Here is a 16176-nt window from a genome sequence, read left to right on the forward strand (position 1 = left end):
TACCAGCCAAGAGGCTTCAGCACTATATCGATGCAGCGCAGCAAGGGATGTTTGTTCCACACAGAGAGAACGACGAGCTCACAATGGCCCTCGGGAATCTTGAGCACCCTGGACGGACACGAGGCACGCCAGGCTCCGTTCCGTGGAAGGCTAGGTTTCCGGACGCAGGCGGTTACAAATGCCAGGAGAGGAGGAAGAAAGTGCAGCAGACCCAACTGCAGGCGCTGCATGCAAGGGTACAAGCGATAGAGGAACGAGAAGCAAATCGCAGCAAACAAACTGCCGAAGCTTCCCTCGAAGCTACCCCGCCATCTCAGCGGAGAAGCAGCATGGCTTCCACCGAGCTGCTTCAGCCGGAGCATGTCTTGACGGCTCCTGCCAGCTATCCCGTGGATGCTATCACGGAGTCTCAAAATTGCCACCTTAAGACGCAATGGATGAATTTGAAGGTCAAGGCGGTTGTTGGCTCTGTTTTTCCTACTGAACCCGGCGCAACTTTTCACTGCCGGCAAATTCCAGAAGGATATGCTAGGGTGATGGTGGATGAAATAACGGAGGGATTTGAGGACCTCCAGCTTGACCACCCTACTGGTGAAGGGGAGACTCGGCTGGGTTCTGCTCTGAAGACTCCATGCCTATGGCGGAAGGAGCTCATCAACCTTCCCAACTGGACGCCTCCGCCTCCTCCTCCTCCTCCGGTGAGTCAGGGCACTCCGCCTCCTCCACCGCCTCCTCCTCCGGCGAGTGACGATCAGGGCACTCGGTCGGCTCCTTCTCCGGCGCGTGGCGGCACTCCGCCTCCTTCTCCGCCTGCGCCGGCGCGCCCGAGCAACCAGCCTCCTCCTTCTCCGCCTCGTCAGCAAGGGCGGAAGAGACCCGCCGCCACTCCGGCTTCTCCGGCGCGTCGTAGTCCTTCTCCTGTGCCTCGTAAGCAAGGAAAGAAGATAGCCGCTCCGTCTACTCTACCGGCGTCTAGCAGTACAGCCAGAGGCGGGAGGAAATACAAATTCGGTCCTTCTGTGAAGACTCCAGAGAAGTTACCATACGAGATGACCCCGGAGGAGAACGCGAAGATCGCGCGAACCGAAGTGAAGGACTGGTTTGAAGGGTTGAAAGCACAGAGACATTCACCTTCGGAGGAGAAGGTAGATCCGGTGAAAGCGAAGCACACTCTGGCTGCCCTGAGAAAACCACCCAAGTCTTCGCCGAAAGGCAACTATGAGCGCATTATTGGAAAGGCATTTGTCGAAGCGGAGCGGTCGGGAAGTACTGTCAGTGATCAAAGGATGAAAGAACGACGAGCTGGGAAACAAATCGTGCCCCCCGCTCAAGGTGCCTAGCGACATCGTCGCTAATGATCCGAGGATGGTGCCCGGTTATAGCAATCTTGGAGATTACCTGCCCGACGATGTACATTATGATTTCTTGGAGGTGCAGATACACAGATACGAGTACGGGAAGCCTCTCGTCAAAGATGAAAGATCTCTAACAACGATGATGCGAAGATTCTATGATTGGTACATGAAAACCTGCAGAGAGTCCGGGGGGAGGAATACTTTGTATCTGAGAGTTAAAAAGGAGCATGACCTCGTTGAAATTGAATTGTTGCATGTTCCATTTGAGGAGTTCTTTCAGTTTTTCAATCAATTGGCCCTCGATAAAGCAACGGTCACCTGCTACTGTCTGTAAGTAGTACTACTTCTGTCATTAAGTCTCTCTATATAGGTCAGCTCTTTCATTGCATGTATTTATAATTATCCTCACTATATTATGCAGATTGAAGATCGTCGAATTGAAGAAAAGACAAGTCGGTGATATTGGGTTCATTAACACAAATCTCATAGATGCAACTGAGGTTAAATTTCATGCCGAAGATACCGAGGCCAACTTGCTACGATCGTTGGTAATAAATGAAAACAAAGATATAATACTCTTTCCTTACAACTTCAAGTGAGTGTTACTGTCTTGTGCATATTCGGTTTCCCTTATATATTAGTCCAGGTTATAGTAATGTAATTGATGAGTTATGCATGCGTGCGCAGGTTCCACTATATTCTCCTAGAGATTAAGCTTGAGTAGGGAGTAGTAACTGTCTTAGACTCAAAACGAAAAGATCCCCAGGAGTATGCGGACATGACTCAAATGCTCGAGAAGTAAGTTAAATCGATCATTATCCACCATATCAGCAACTTTGTTCATTTCTGATATCAAGTAATTGTTTTCTTTGTCTGGCAGGGTTTGGAGAAAATTCACCAAAAAAGCTCCGGGACTGCCAAAGAACGTGGAATTTAGACACCCGAAAGTAAGTACTATAGTAGCATGTTCCGTGCATCTCCTAGTGATTCAAGCGCTAGTTTCATCAATATCATTTGGCATTCTTGCTTATCAGTTTGATTGACCTCTATTTCTTGTAAAGTGGTTATGGCAGGAACAAGGGAATGATTTCTGTGGATACTACGTTTGCGAGAACATCCGCCACACGACCTGTGAGCGGGGCTACTCTCACGAACAATATGAAGTGCGTAAATAACAATATTAAAAAATTTATTTTATTATCATCATTTGTGTTGAGTTTCATTCATTCATATATATATGTATTGACCCCCTTCTTCAAATTAGATGTTTCGGATGCGGGATGAACTCCTAGCACCAGATCGCATGCGAGCAATTCAAGAGGAATTGGCGGCATTCTTTCTTGACCACGTGATCGCTGAAGAGGGAGAATACTATGTGGACCCTGCTTCCATATATTAGGAGATTATATTTGTAAGAGATAATTATTGTATATATGTAGCCGGTAGTGTCGGATAGATAAACGAGAACTTGTTGTTCGACCAATTTCTCGGAGAAGGAGAGGTGGTCGATATCACTTCTCTCTGTATGCATATATGTTCATGACGATCTTCTGTTTCTTTCGTTTGCTTACTAGCTAGCTAGCGTGTCTAGTCCTCTCTATACGTATGTATAGTACGTAGCGTCGACCAAGCACGGACATAAGAGAGGACACTTCTCTCTATTAATTAGCTAGCTAACACAATATATGAAACACCTAAATTAACCCCCCAAAACCCCCAACCCCCCCCCCCTTAAAAAAACAAAAACCCTAGCCACAGAAATGCTGACGCGTGGATGCCTATTGGTCCCGGTTGGTGCCACCAACCGGGACCAAAGGCCCTCCTGCCTGGGCTCGGCGCACAGGCCACGTGGAGGCCCATCTGTCCCGGTTCTGGACTGAACCGGGACTAAAGGGCCAGGGCATTAGTAACAACCCTTTAGTCCCGGTTCAGGAACCGGGACAAAAGGCCCTTACCAATCGGGACAAATGGGTCGTTTTCTACTAGTGAGATCAAAGGCACAAGTTGATGATGGCCATATCATGTCACATATCATATTGATTGCATGTGATGCTTATCTTTTATGCATCTTATCTTGCTTTGATTGACGGTAGCATTATAAGATGATCTCTCACTAAATTTCAAGATAAAAGTGTTCTCCCTGAGTATGCACCGTTGCCAAAGTTCGTCGTGCCCAGACACCACATGATGATCGGGTGTGATAAGCTCTACGTCCATCTACAACGGGTGCAAGCCAGTTTTGCACATGCAGAATACTCAGGTTAAACTTGACGAGCCTAGCATATGCAGATATGGCCTCGGAACATTGAGACCGAAAGGTCGAGCGTGAATCATATAGTAGATATGATCAACATAGTGATGTTCACCATTGAAAACTATTCCATTTCACGTGATGATCGGTTATGGTTTAGTTGATTTGGATCACGTGATCACTTAGAAGATTAGAGGGATGTCTATCTAAGTGGGAGTTCTTAAGTAATATGATTAATTGAACTTAAATTTATCATGAATTTAGTCCTGGTAGTATTAGCATATCTATGTTGTAGATCAATAGCTCGCGATGTTGCTCCATATTTAATTTTATATGTTCCTAGAGAAAACTGAGTTGAAAGATGTTAGTAGCAATGATGCGGATTGGATCCGTGATCTGAGGACTATCCTCATTGCTGCACAGAAGAATTATGTCCTTGATGCACCGCTAGGTGACAGACCTATTGCAGGAGCAGATACAGACGTTATGAACGTTTGGCTAGCTCAATATGATGACTACTTGATAGTTTAGTGCACCATGCTTAACGGCTTAGAATCGAGACTTCAAAGACGTTTTGAACGTCATGGACCATATGAGATTTTCCAGGAGTTGAAGTTAATATTTCAAGCAAATACCCGAGTTGAGAGATATGAAGTCTCCAACAAGTTCTATTGCTAAAAGATGGAAAGGAATAGCTCAAGCAGTGAGCATGTGCTCAGATTTTCTGGGTACTACAATCGCTTGAATCAAGTGGGAGTTAATCTTCCAGATAAAATAGTGATTGACAGAATTCTCTAGTCACCATCACCAAGCTAGTAGAACTTCGTGATGAACTATAATATGCAAGGGAGAACGGAAACAATTCCCAGGCTCTTCGTGATGCTGAAATCGACGAAGGTAGAAATCAAGAAAAATATCAAGTGTTGATGGTTGACAAGACCACTAGTTTCAAGAAAAAGGCAAAGGGAAGAAGGGGAACTTCAAGAAGAACGGCAAGCAAGTTGCTGCTCAAGTGAAGAAGCCCAAGTGTGGACCTAAGTGATACGTCTCCAATGTATCTATAATTTTTGATTGCTCCATGCTACTTTATCTACTGTTTTAGGAAATATTGGGCTTCATTATCCACTTTTATATTATTTTTGGGACTAACCTATTAACCGGAGGCCCAACCCAGATTTGCTGTTTTATGCCTATTTCAGTATTTCGAGGAAAAGGAATATCAGACGGAGTCAAAACCGAATGAAATCAACTGGAGAAGTTATTTTTGGAAGGAAACCCACCTGATGGACTTGGACCCTACGTCAAAAGATCCACGAGGTGGTCAGAAGGGTGGAGGGCGCGCCCTCCCCCTGGGCGCGCCCCCTGCCTCGTGGGGCCCCCGTAGCTCCACCGACGTTCTCCTTTCACCCATATATACCGTCGTACCCTAAAACTTCCAGAACAGAAGATAGATCGGGAGTTCCGCCGCCGCAAGCCTCCAGAGCCACGAAAAACCAATCGGGACCCCTTTCCGGTACCCTGCCGGAGGGGGGATCCATCACCGGTGGCCATATTCATCATCCCGGCGCTCTCCATGACGAGGAGGGAGTAGTTCACCCTCGGGGCTGAGGGTATGTACCAATAGCTATGTGTTTGATCTCTCTCTCTCATGTTCTCTCTCGTGTTCCCTCTATGGCACGATCTTGATGTATCCCGAGCTTCGCTATTGTAGTTGGATCTTATGATGTTTCTCCCCCTCTACTTTCTTGTGATGAATTGAGTTTTCCCTTTGAAGTTATCTGATCGGATTGAGTTTTTTATGAACACTTGATGTATGTCTTGGTGATCAACTTGCGGGTTTCGTGACATTGGGAACCTATGCATAGGGGTTGGCACATGTTCTTGATTCTCCGGTAGAAACTTTGGGGCATTCTTTGAAGTACTTTTATGTTGGTTGGATAAATCTGAGATTGTGTGATGCATATCGTATAATCATGCCCATGGATACTTGAGGTGACAATGGAGTATCTAGGTGACATTAGTGTTTTGGTTGATTTGTATCTTAAGGTGTTATTCTAGTACGAACTCTTTTATAGATTGATCCGAAAGAATAGCTTTGTGGTGGTTTCGTACCCGACCATAATCTCTACGTTTGTTCTCTGCTATTAGTGGCTTTGGAGTGACTCTTTGTTGCATGTTGAGGAATTGTTATATGATCTATCTATGTTATTATTGTTGAGAGAACTTACAGTAGTGAAAGTACGAACCCTAGGCCTTGTTTCCTACCATTGCAATACCGTTTATGCTCACTTTTACCACTTGTTACCTTGCTGTTTTTATATTTTCAGTTTACAAAAACCCATATCTACCATCTATTTTGCACTTGTACCACCTTCTCTTCGCCGAACTAGTGCACCTATACAATTTACCATTGTATTGGGTGTGTTGGAGACACAAGAGACTTTTTGTTATTTGGTTGCAGGGTTGTTTGAGAGAGACCATCTTCCTCCTACGCCTCTCGCGGATTGATAAACCTTAGGTCATCCACTTGAGGGAAATTTGCTACTGTCCTACAAACCTGTGCACTTGCAGGCCCAACAACGTCTACAAGAAGAAGGTTGTGTAGTAGACATCACTAAGCCTGAGACTAAGTGCTTCTACTGCAAAGGGACTGGTCACTGGAAGCAGAACTACCCCAAGTATTTGGCGGATAAGAAGGATGGCAAATAGAACAAAAGTATATATTTGATATACATGATATTGATGTGTGCTTTACTAGTGTTTATAGCAACCCCTCAGTATTTGATACTAGTTCAGTTGCTAAGAGTAGTAACTCGAAACGGGAGTTGCAGAATGAACAAAGACTAGTTAAGGGTGAAGTGACGATGTGTATTGGAAGTGGTTCCAAGATTGATATGATCATCATCGCACACTCCCTATACTTTCGGGATTAGTGTTGAACCTAAAATAAATGTTATTTAGTGTTTGCGTTGAGCATGAATATGATTGGATCATGTTTATTGCAATACGGTTATTCATGTAAGTTAGAGAATAATTATTGTTCTGTTTACATGAATAAAACCTTCTATGGTCATACACACCAATGAAAATGGTTTGTTGGATCTCGATCGTGGTGATACACATATTCATAATATTGAAGCCAAAAGATGCAAAGTTAATAGTGATAGTGCAACTTATTTGTGGCACTGCCGTTTAGGTCATATTGGTGTAAAGCGCATGAAGAAACTCCATGCTGATGGGCTTTTGGAATCACTTGATGCTTGCGAACCATGCCTCATGGGCAAGATGACTAAGACTCTGTTCTCCGGAACAATGGAGCGAGCAACTGACTTATTGGAAATAATACATACTGATGTATGCGGTCCGATGAGTGTTAAGGCTCACGGCAAGTATCGTTATTTTATAACCTTCACAGATGATTTGAGCAGATATGGGTATATCTACTTGATGAAACACAAGTCTGAAACATTTGAAAAGTTCAAAGAATTTCAGAGTGAAGTGGAGAATCATCGTAACAAGAAAATAAAAGTTTCTACGATATGATCGCAGAGGTAAAATATTTGAGTTACGAGTTTGGCCTTCAGTTAAAACAATGTGAAATAGTTTCACTACTCACGCCACCTGGAACACCACAGTGTAATGGTGTGTCCGTACGTCATAACCGTACTTTATTAGATATGGTGCGATCTATGATGTCTCTTACCGATCTACCACTATCGTTTTGGGGTTATGCATTAGAGACAGCTGCATTCACGTTAAATAGGGCACCATCTAAATCTGTTGAGACGACACCATATGAACTATGGTTTGGCAAGAAACCTAAGCTATCGTTTCTTAAAGTTTGAGGTTGCAATGCTTATGTGAAAAAGTTTCAACCTGATAAGCTCAAACCCAAATAGGAGAAGTGCGTCTTCATAGAATACCCAAAAGAAAATGTTGGGTACACCTTCTATCACAGATCCAAAGGCAAGATATTCGTTGCTGAGAATGGATCCTTTCTAGAGAAGGAGTTTCTCTCGAAAGAAGTGAGTGGGAGGAAAATAGAACTTGATGAGGTAACTGTACCTGCTCCCTTATTGGAAAGTAGTTCATCACAGAAATCTGTTCCTGTGACTACTACACCAATTAGTGAGGAAGCTAATGATGATGATCCTGTAACTTTAGATCAAGTTACTACCGAACCTCGTAGGTAAACCAGAGTGAGATCCGCACCAAAGTGGTACGGTAAATCCTGTTCTGGAGGTCATGTTACTTGACCATGATGAACCTACGAACTATGAGGAAGCGATGATGATCCCAGATACCGCGAAATGGCTTGAGGCCATGAAATCTGAGATGAGATCCATGTATGAGAACAAAGTATGGACTTTGGTTGACTTGCCCAATGATCAAGCGAGCCATTGAGATTAAATGGATCTTCAAGAGGAAGACGAACGCTGATAGTAGTGTTACTATCTACAAAGCTAGAATTGTCGCAAAAGGTTTTCGACAAGTTCAAGGTGTTGACTACGATGAGAGTTTCTCACTCGTATCTATGCTTAAGTCTGTCTGAATAATGTTAGCAATTGCCGCATTTTATGAAATCTGGCAAATGGATAAACAAAACTGCATTCCTTAATGGATTTATTAAAGAAGAGTTGTATATGATGCATCCAGAAGGTTTTGTCAATCCTAAAGGTGCTAACAAAATATGCAAGCTCCAGCGATCCATCTATGGACTGGTGCAAGCATCTCGGAGTTGAAATATACGCTTTGATAAGTTGCTCAAAGGATATAGTTTTATACAGACTTGCGGTGAAGCCTGTATTTACAAGAAAGTGAGTGGGGGCACTACAATATTTCTGATAAGTATATGTGAATGACATATTGTTGATCGGAAATAATGTAGAATTATTCTGCAAAGCATAAAGGAGTGTTTGAAAGGAGTTCTTCAAAGAAAGACCTTGGTGAAGCTGCTTACATAGTGAGTATCAAGTTCTATAGAGATAGATCAAGACGCTTGATAAGTTTTTCAACGAGTACATACATTGACAAGATTTTGAAGTAGTTCAAAATGGAACAGTCAAAGAAAGAGTTCTTGCCTGTGTTACAAGGTGTGAAATTGAGTAAGACTCAAAGCCCGACCACGGCAGAAGATAGAAAGAGAATGAAAGTCATTCCCTATGCTTTGGCCATAGGTTCTATAAAGTATGCCATGCTGTGTACCAGGTACTTGTTGGGTTGGTGTATTTTGAGATTAGGATTTGTCACTCCGATTGTCGGAGAGGTATCTCTGAGACCACTCGGTAATGCACATCACTATAAGCCTTGCAAGCATTGCACTAATGAGTTAGTTGCGGGATGATGTATTACAGAACGAATAAAGAGACTTACCGGTAACAAGATTGAACTAGGTATTGAGATACCGACGATCGAATCTCGGGCAAGTAACATACCAATGACAAAGGGAACAACGTATGTTGTTATGCGGTCTGACCGATAAAGATCTTCGTAGAATATGTGGGAGCCAATATGAGCATCCAGGTTCCACTATTTGTTATTGACCGGAGACGTGTCTCGGTCATGTCTACATAGTTCTCGAACCCATAGGGTCCGCACGCTTAAAATTCGATGATGATTTGTATTATGAGTTATGTAATTTGATGTACCGAAGGTAGTTCGGAGTCCCGGATGATATCGGGGACATGATGAGGAGTCTCGAAATGGTCGAGACGTAAAGATCGATATATTGGACGACTATATCCGGACATCGGAAAAGTTCCAAGTGATTCGGGTATTTATCGGAGTACCGGAGAGTTACGGGAATTCGCCGGGGAGTATATGGGCCTTATTGGGCTTTAGGGGAAAGAGAGAAGGGAGGCTGCGCGCCCCCCAAGGCCTAGTCCGAATTGGACTAGGGGGAAGGGCTGCGCCCCCTCCTTCCTTCTCTTCTTTCTTCCCTTTCCTTGACTCCTACTCCTACTACATGGAAGGGGGGAATCCTACTCGCGGTGGGAGTAGGACTCCTCCAGGGCGCGCCATAGCTAGGCCAGCCCTCCCCCCTCCTCCACTCCTTTATATACATGGCCAAGGGGCACCCCATAGACACAACAATTGATTTGATCTTTTTAGCCGTGTGCGGTGCCCCCCTCCACCATAGTCCACCTCGATAATACTGTAGCGGTGCTTAGGCGAAGCCCTGCGTCGGTAGAACGTCATCATCGTCACCACGCCGTCGTGCTGACGAAACTCTCCCTCAACACTCAGCTGGATCGGAGTTCGAGGGACGTCATCGGGCTGAACGTGTGCTGAACTCGGAGGTGTCGTGCGTTCGGTACTTGGATCGGTCGGATCGTGAAGACGTACGACTACATCAACCGTGTTGTGCTAGCGCTTCCGCTTTCGGTCTACGAGGATACGTGGACAACACTCTCCCCTCTTGTTGCTATGCATCACCATGATCTTGTGTGTGCGTAGGAATTTTTTTGAAATTACTACGTTCCCCAATAGGATCTACTCGACTGGGTTACTTTTTTTAGAAAGAAGGTAGGCTGCACCCAAAGGTGCACACATCCATTTTTATTAACTTATTCAAAGTGTCCGATCAAACAAATACAAGAATCCACCCAAAGCCATATCTTTGACGACCTCTGTCAGTTATACCATCTTGATGAAGTGTCTGACCTCGTGCCAAAGCACCATCTAATCCGGTGGCCTGCCCAAACCACCCACCGACTAATCGAGAGTACCAACCGGTTGTAATAGACGCTCAACGCGCATCGCATGCGCACACTCTAGGCTCTGCCGCCGCCATCTTCTGTTGTCCCATCTTCGGGAGGGATCAATGCACCGACCTTGCCAAACCTCTCTGCCGTCGACGCCAGACAACGCCACCGTCCTATGCGCATACATCATCATGCATCGGACCCTGGAACGCCGAGACTCTATGTCATCGATGCGTGATAGGAGACGTTGCTCCATTGCAGTAGGCGTCCACTGGTCTTTCGAGCCTATGCACACCTCCAAAAATAACGCCCCAAGGGGAGAACGATAGAAGAATGCCGCCATCATCTGATCGACTAATCTAAGATTTACCTAGGAGGTAGTGGATAGAGGTCATGAACTTCTCCACTGCCTTCGGGAAGGAGACGGCACAGAAAAACGCCGCCATCGCCGGCCTTGGCACCTAGCCGAGAGCAGGGCTTTCACCCGAATCTACTCGATGAACCTTCATCCATCATGGTGTGCATCTGATCTCGACTACCCTCAGCACCTCAGCATTGCCGGTGCTCCAGCCACCACCACATCAGCTCACGCCTCCACGCCCTGGCCAGATGCGCCTGGCACCCCTGCCACGGAGCCGGATCCCCTGACGTACGGCCACCTGACGTTGGGCCACTGACGCGTGGGTCCGGGTCCACACGTCAGCGAGTGTGCCGTACGTCAGAGGAGCTGCGTCCCCTGCCACACCTTGACCACGTAGTAACTCGATTGGGTTACTACACGGAGGTGCGCGTTTTTATGACACTAATGTGGGTTGGCAGAGAAACCAAAGCTAAGCAACGGGGAACATGCCAAATTGATTATGATTTACTTTGACCTTCATGAGGTTCAATTCAACCGTGGGTGTTACAAATGAAGACGAGTTGCAAGGTGATCACAGGCATGAGTACGTAGCACATTTGGGTCGTATGTGTATATCCAGGAAACTTATTTCTAGTTTGGGCATCTTCGACGTCGACCCTCAAATTTGCTTCGACATCGGTTCACGGCGTAGATACTGAGGCCGCTATCCAATGTTGCCCGCATATGTTTCATCAACTATTTGAACGACATGGACGAAATTCATGCAAACCACGCGGACTTTTATATAAACCGGAAAAGATGCGTGCAAACATAACAGGTTTGATATAAACCGGACTAAATTCATTACATTTCAAAGATACTTCAACTAAAGGGGGAGCTCGTCCGACCGTGAAGGTATAATTTGGACATACTTTTATTCCAAACCTAATCTGAATGGTCATCGGCGTCCATTTCCCATGTCCGGCCATGAGCCCCGAGAACTGAACCTCCGACACTTGCCTTCGCCTTCTCCAGTTCTGCCTCGGTGCTCTCCAGCTCTACCTCTGCAGCCTCCGCCACTGCAGCTTGAGCCACTAATTGGCCGGCGATCATCAGTCTGCCAAGCTTGGCTTCAGGAGGAGGGGAAGAGTGGTGGCCTTGCTGGGACGCGAGCGACGACGACCTACCATGCACTACTCTTCTTCGCTGCCGGCGGCACCCGCGAACATGACAGCTACGTGGTCGTGGTGGTGGGAAGGGGCCTTGGCGATGTCCTCTTTGTCGGTCTTGCCTCACACCTCATCCGCCGCCTTGTCGAACTCCTTGTAGGCGACCTCTACTTCCGCTTGACGCTGCCCATACAGCAACCGGTCGAGGCGGATCTCGCGGGCAGTGTGGTAGGACTCGAGCATCGCCGCCTGCTTCGTCATGTCCGCGTCCGACGCTCGCCTTGCCGGCGACGAGCTACTCCCCCGCCTACTGGTGCTCCTGGAGGAGCTGGGGGTTGTAGGCCGCGTCGGCCTGCACCTCCCAGAATTGCTCCTCCCGCATCATGTCCATGTAATGGGCATGGACCTTGCTGATGGTCATGGTACAATGCACCGGCGAGGGTGGCACCGGCTCGTCCTCGACCGTGTCCTCCATTGGGACGTCGTCGGCCTCCGGCCGCCTGCTGGCCTGCCATCCGACAGCAATTGCGGCCATCTCGTTCTTTTACTCCGATGACAATCCGTCCTAGAGAGTTTTAGAGTGCGAGGAGGTCATGGTGGGGGTGGTGCGGAGAGGCGAAAGTGACCGTAGGCGTATGACTGTGACTATGGCCGGGGCTGCAGTTTATATATCGGACGAATGACAATGGTGGGCGGCACACGGACGGGCGGGTGACACCGGAATAGGTTCCTCGGCAACCGCGTGCCATTAATGTGGGCGGCAGATGGACGGACGGACATCTATGGTGTCGTTTGAATGCGGAGCAGTCGCCCGCCACGGAAAGCCTGCCTCGGAAAGCGGCGCGGGTGGCGCTCTCTCAGCCAGTTCACCGCTTCAATACCGACGCTAGTGAGAGGCCACGTCCACTTTGACCAGGCATGAATGTGACAATGATGCTCTAGAGCGGCGCTGACCGTTTTGGGCGTGAAGTGCGCGCGGTCGAGGGAGGGGATTTGGATGGGCAAGGCGGTAAGGAGCGGACGTGGCTGCGGTCTGGATGCCCGTAAAGCCCCCTAGTTTGTCTCCGGTTTGTGGAAAAAAGCACATCCAGACCGCTCGGCGGTGCGATACAGGCCCGCGTTAGATGACACAACGCGCCCGAACAGCATGATCCGGACATGTGCGGGTGGTTTGAGAATCGGCGTTGGAGATGCCCTTTGTTTATATCAAATAGGGAGATCTTAGTTTTCCGATAAACTTGCACACTTTATATAGACAATGTCCATGAGGAAGCTACTACATATATATAACCATCGAGTAAACAAACAAGCATTGCTTTTTTTTAAATAAACTTCAATTTTATGGCAGTACATAAAATACCAGAGATAATAAGAATTATAACGGGGTATGTGGATGACCTTGCGATGACTACAAAGCACAAGACGAACTGACGAAGGCGCGGTGCTGTCATCGGTCCTCAAGGTTCAGAAACGTGGATGATTGCCCCATCCTCAAGCTGCAAGTCCGCCGGCGTCTCATCTCCTACAAGACGTCTGCCGTCCAACTCAAAAACAGCTCCAAACTTTCGCGCCGTCGAGCAGTAGAAAGACATCAAGCCCTTGAGCTCGTCGGTCCTCCGCACGGTGCAGGCGAAGCTGCGCGATTCCTCGCAGCTCTCCTTGAGCACGGGGGTGACGAGCGTGTGCGGCTTGACCACCGGGACGAAGTCGCCGTCCTTCATGTCGAACTCCACCGGCACCTGCTGCCGGGGAAACACAATCTGCGTGCCGCGGTACTCGAAAACCCCTGAGCCGCGCTCGACGACGGGCGCCATGGTGTTGTAGTAGAAGTCGACGAGAACCTGCAGGTTGTCGGTTTTCCTCATGGTGCGCGTGAGCCTGCGGCCCGCCTCGTCCTTGACGACGAGGGTGACGAACTGACTGTACGGCGTCGTCGATTAGGAGAACCTCCGCCAATCCCACGGAATCGACATTGCCTGGCCGGTGTAGTAGTCCTCGGCGTCGATCCCTGCTAGCTAGGCGCCGGTCGGCTCCGGTGATCACTGGTTTCAGGGCTTGGGCAGGTGGGAGTTGTGCGTGCAACTCTTCATATATACGGAAAACAGTTCGTCCCGTTCTTTTCTGTGTCTCCGGTTCGATTTAGAACACATAAACGGCCACGACCCAAACTTTTTTTTAACTGAACAACACACGGCTTTTTTCGTATATACGTATAAGCAAGCACTTATACGGCTGGGCATCGCGTACGTACGTAACCAGCTCTCCGCTCCAACTGTACGGCCCGCACGTCCCGTGTCAAGTTTTCGTTGATCAAGCGCAGTCAGGGTCCCAAGGAGAACGCATGGTTTGAAAGACGATGTTTTATAAAACCCTAATCTTGGTGCAACTGAAACCTAGCCTCACTCTTGTGATTATATTACGCCTATATGGGAACTATCCTAAGTTAGAACATGGGGTATGCGGAAATCCGTTGGTGCTCCTGGGAGCGCGCGCTCCTGCACGCGAAAATATTTTTTGAAATGCCAAAAAATATTCAACAAAAAATTTATGTGTTCTTTATCACATCCAAATACTACATACAAATTTATAGGAAAAAAGATTACAAAATCAATAGCTCCCGAACGACCTATTTTTCTCGTTCTCATCCCGGACGCCCTATGCACCATTGGATCAGGGGCGCGAATCTTACAGATGGGGAGGGGACAGGTCAGCGAACAAAATCGTTCGGGACGAGGACTTGTCGCTGCGAACGCTTTTTCCTCCTCGCCGCACTCTCTTTCTCTTCCTTATCCATTCTTCCTACCTCACCCGCACCACTCCTCCTCAGCCCCGATAGCTAAGGCACCGCCGCTCGCCGGAGCTCCCCTCAAGCTCCCAAGCCAGGGCCGCCGGCCCTCTACATCGTCGCCGGATTTTCGGCGCCTCCCCAACTCTCCACCGCGAACAGATCTGCATCCCGTGCGCCATCGCCAGCCCAAGCGGCGGCGCCCTGCCGCGAGGACCAGAGGGCGACTCCGCACCCACCTGAGGAAAGCTGCTGCTGGCCGGCGGTGAGGCTGACCCGCACATATCCCGTGCGCCTTCGCTGGCCCATGTCCGGGGAGGCGAGCTTCGCGTCGGCCCAAGCAGCGGCCCCCAGCGTGAGGCCCGGCGGGCGAGGATGCGCCGACCTGAGCAAAGCTGCTGCTGGCCGGCGGTGAGGCTGATCCATTCTGGCCTCGCCGACCTCGCATCCGCCTTCCGCCGCGTCGCCCGGTGCCAGGCGGGCTCCCGGCGCATCTTCCTTTGTCTCACTGTCGCCTCCCTACTCGGCAGGCTCGCCCGTGACCGCTCGCAAAATTGATGTTGTAATTGTATGCTTGGTCATGTAAGTTGCCATGGCAAAATACTTTATGGTACATACATCGTAATAAAAGTTGCCATCGTTTTTTCATACAGTAAATGATGTATATGGCAATTAAGCATTATTGTGTGGGAAATTCATGGAATTCATTCATAACTTGCCAGAGAGGGGGATTCGCCATCCACGGGTTCGGCGGCGACGGTCTCCTCCCTACCTGCATCCGCGAGAGAGGCCACGACAGCTCGCCGACGGCGGGCCTCGAGGTGGCCGAGCGAAAAGCGGCGGTGCTCGGGGTCTTGGGAGCTCCTCACCACCACGGCCATGGTAGCGGCAACAACAGCCAAGACCATGGTCACGCCAAGCAGTAGCAGCCGTTCAGGTTCGTCCCGGGGTGCTTTACTCCCTGCAATTTTTGACGCAGTTTTTGCTCCAGCTCATGACAAACTACGTGTTGTGATGCTAATCGATCACATTTGTATGTCCATTTTTATCTGTACACCCACTGCAAAAACTATGCGATGTAATGCTAATCTTGACCAGATTTTGATGCATTTTTTTCACAAATAATTCATGGCAAATTATGTGATGCGATGCAAATGGAACCAAAACTCGTATGTGTAAATTGTTACAGTAATCTGTGTACCTTACACTACTTTTCTTGTGTTTTGCACTGATATGTGGGTTGCTCAAATTTTGAAGCAGCTTGGACGTTACCATCAGTTTCTAGTTCACTTTGGCATGTCTCAAATTCTGCAATATTTTTGCTAGCTGATTTTCTGACTCAAGTTGTGATAAATTAGTAAGTTTGCTATGTACTGAAGTTAGTTTAGTTTCATGTGTACCCGAGGTTCTGCTTGAAATAGTTACCATTGTATTAGACATATATTTGCCATCGTATTTAGCACGCGAGAATAGACACAATTACCACAACTCTGATGTATATTTTTTGCCTCCAAAGTTGCCATGCCTCACTATACAATTTTTCTTAAATTTACCGTCTCACTGTACAATTTT

General features: G+C 47.7%; 1 long non-coding RNA gene across 1 annotated transcript; it reads left to right on the plus strand.

The window, feature by feature from the left end:
* The first annotated feature begins 14577 nt into the window (after window positions 1–14577).
* LOC119266693 lies at window positions 14578–15832 on the plus strand. The gene is made up of 2 exons (XR_005132094.1): window positions 14578–15186; window positions 15327–15832. It is a non-coding gene; the product is annotated as an uncharacterized LOC119266693 (long non-coding RNA).
* Window positions 15833–16176: the final 344 nt, after the last annotated feature.

The sequence above is a fragment of the Triticum dicoccoides genome, chromosome 3A, assembly GCF_002162155.2.
Source record: "Triticum dicoccoides isolate Atlit2015 ecotype Zavitan chromosome 3A, WEW_v2.0, whole genome shotgun sequence".
NCBI lineage: Eukaryota > Viridiplantae > Streptophyta > Magnoliopsida > Poales > Poaceae > Triticum > Triticum dicoccoides.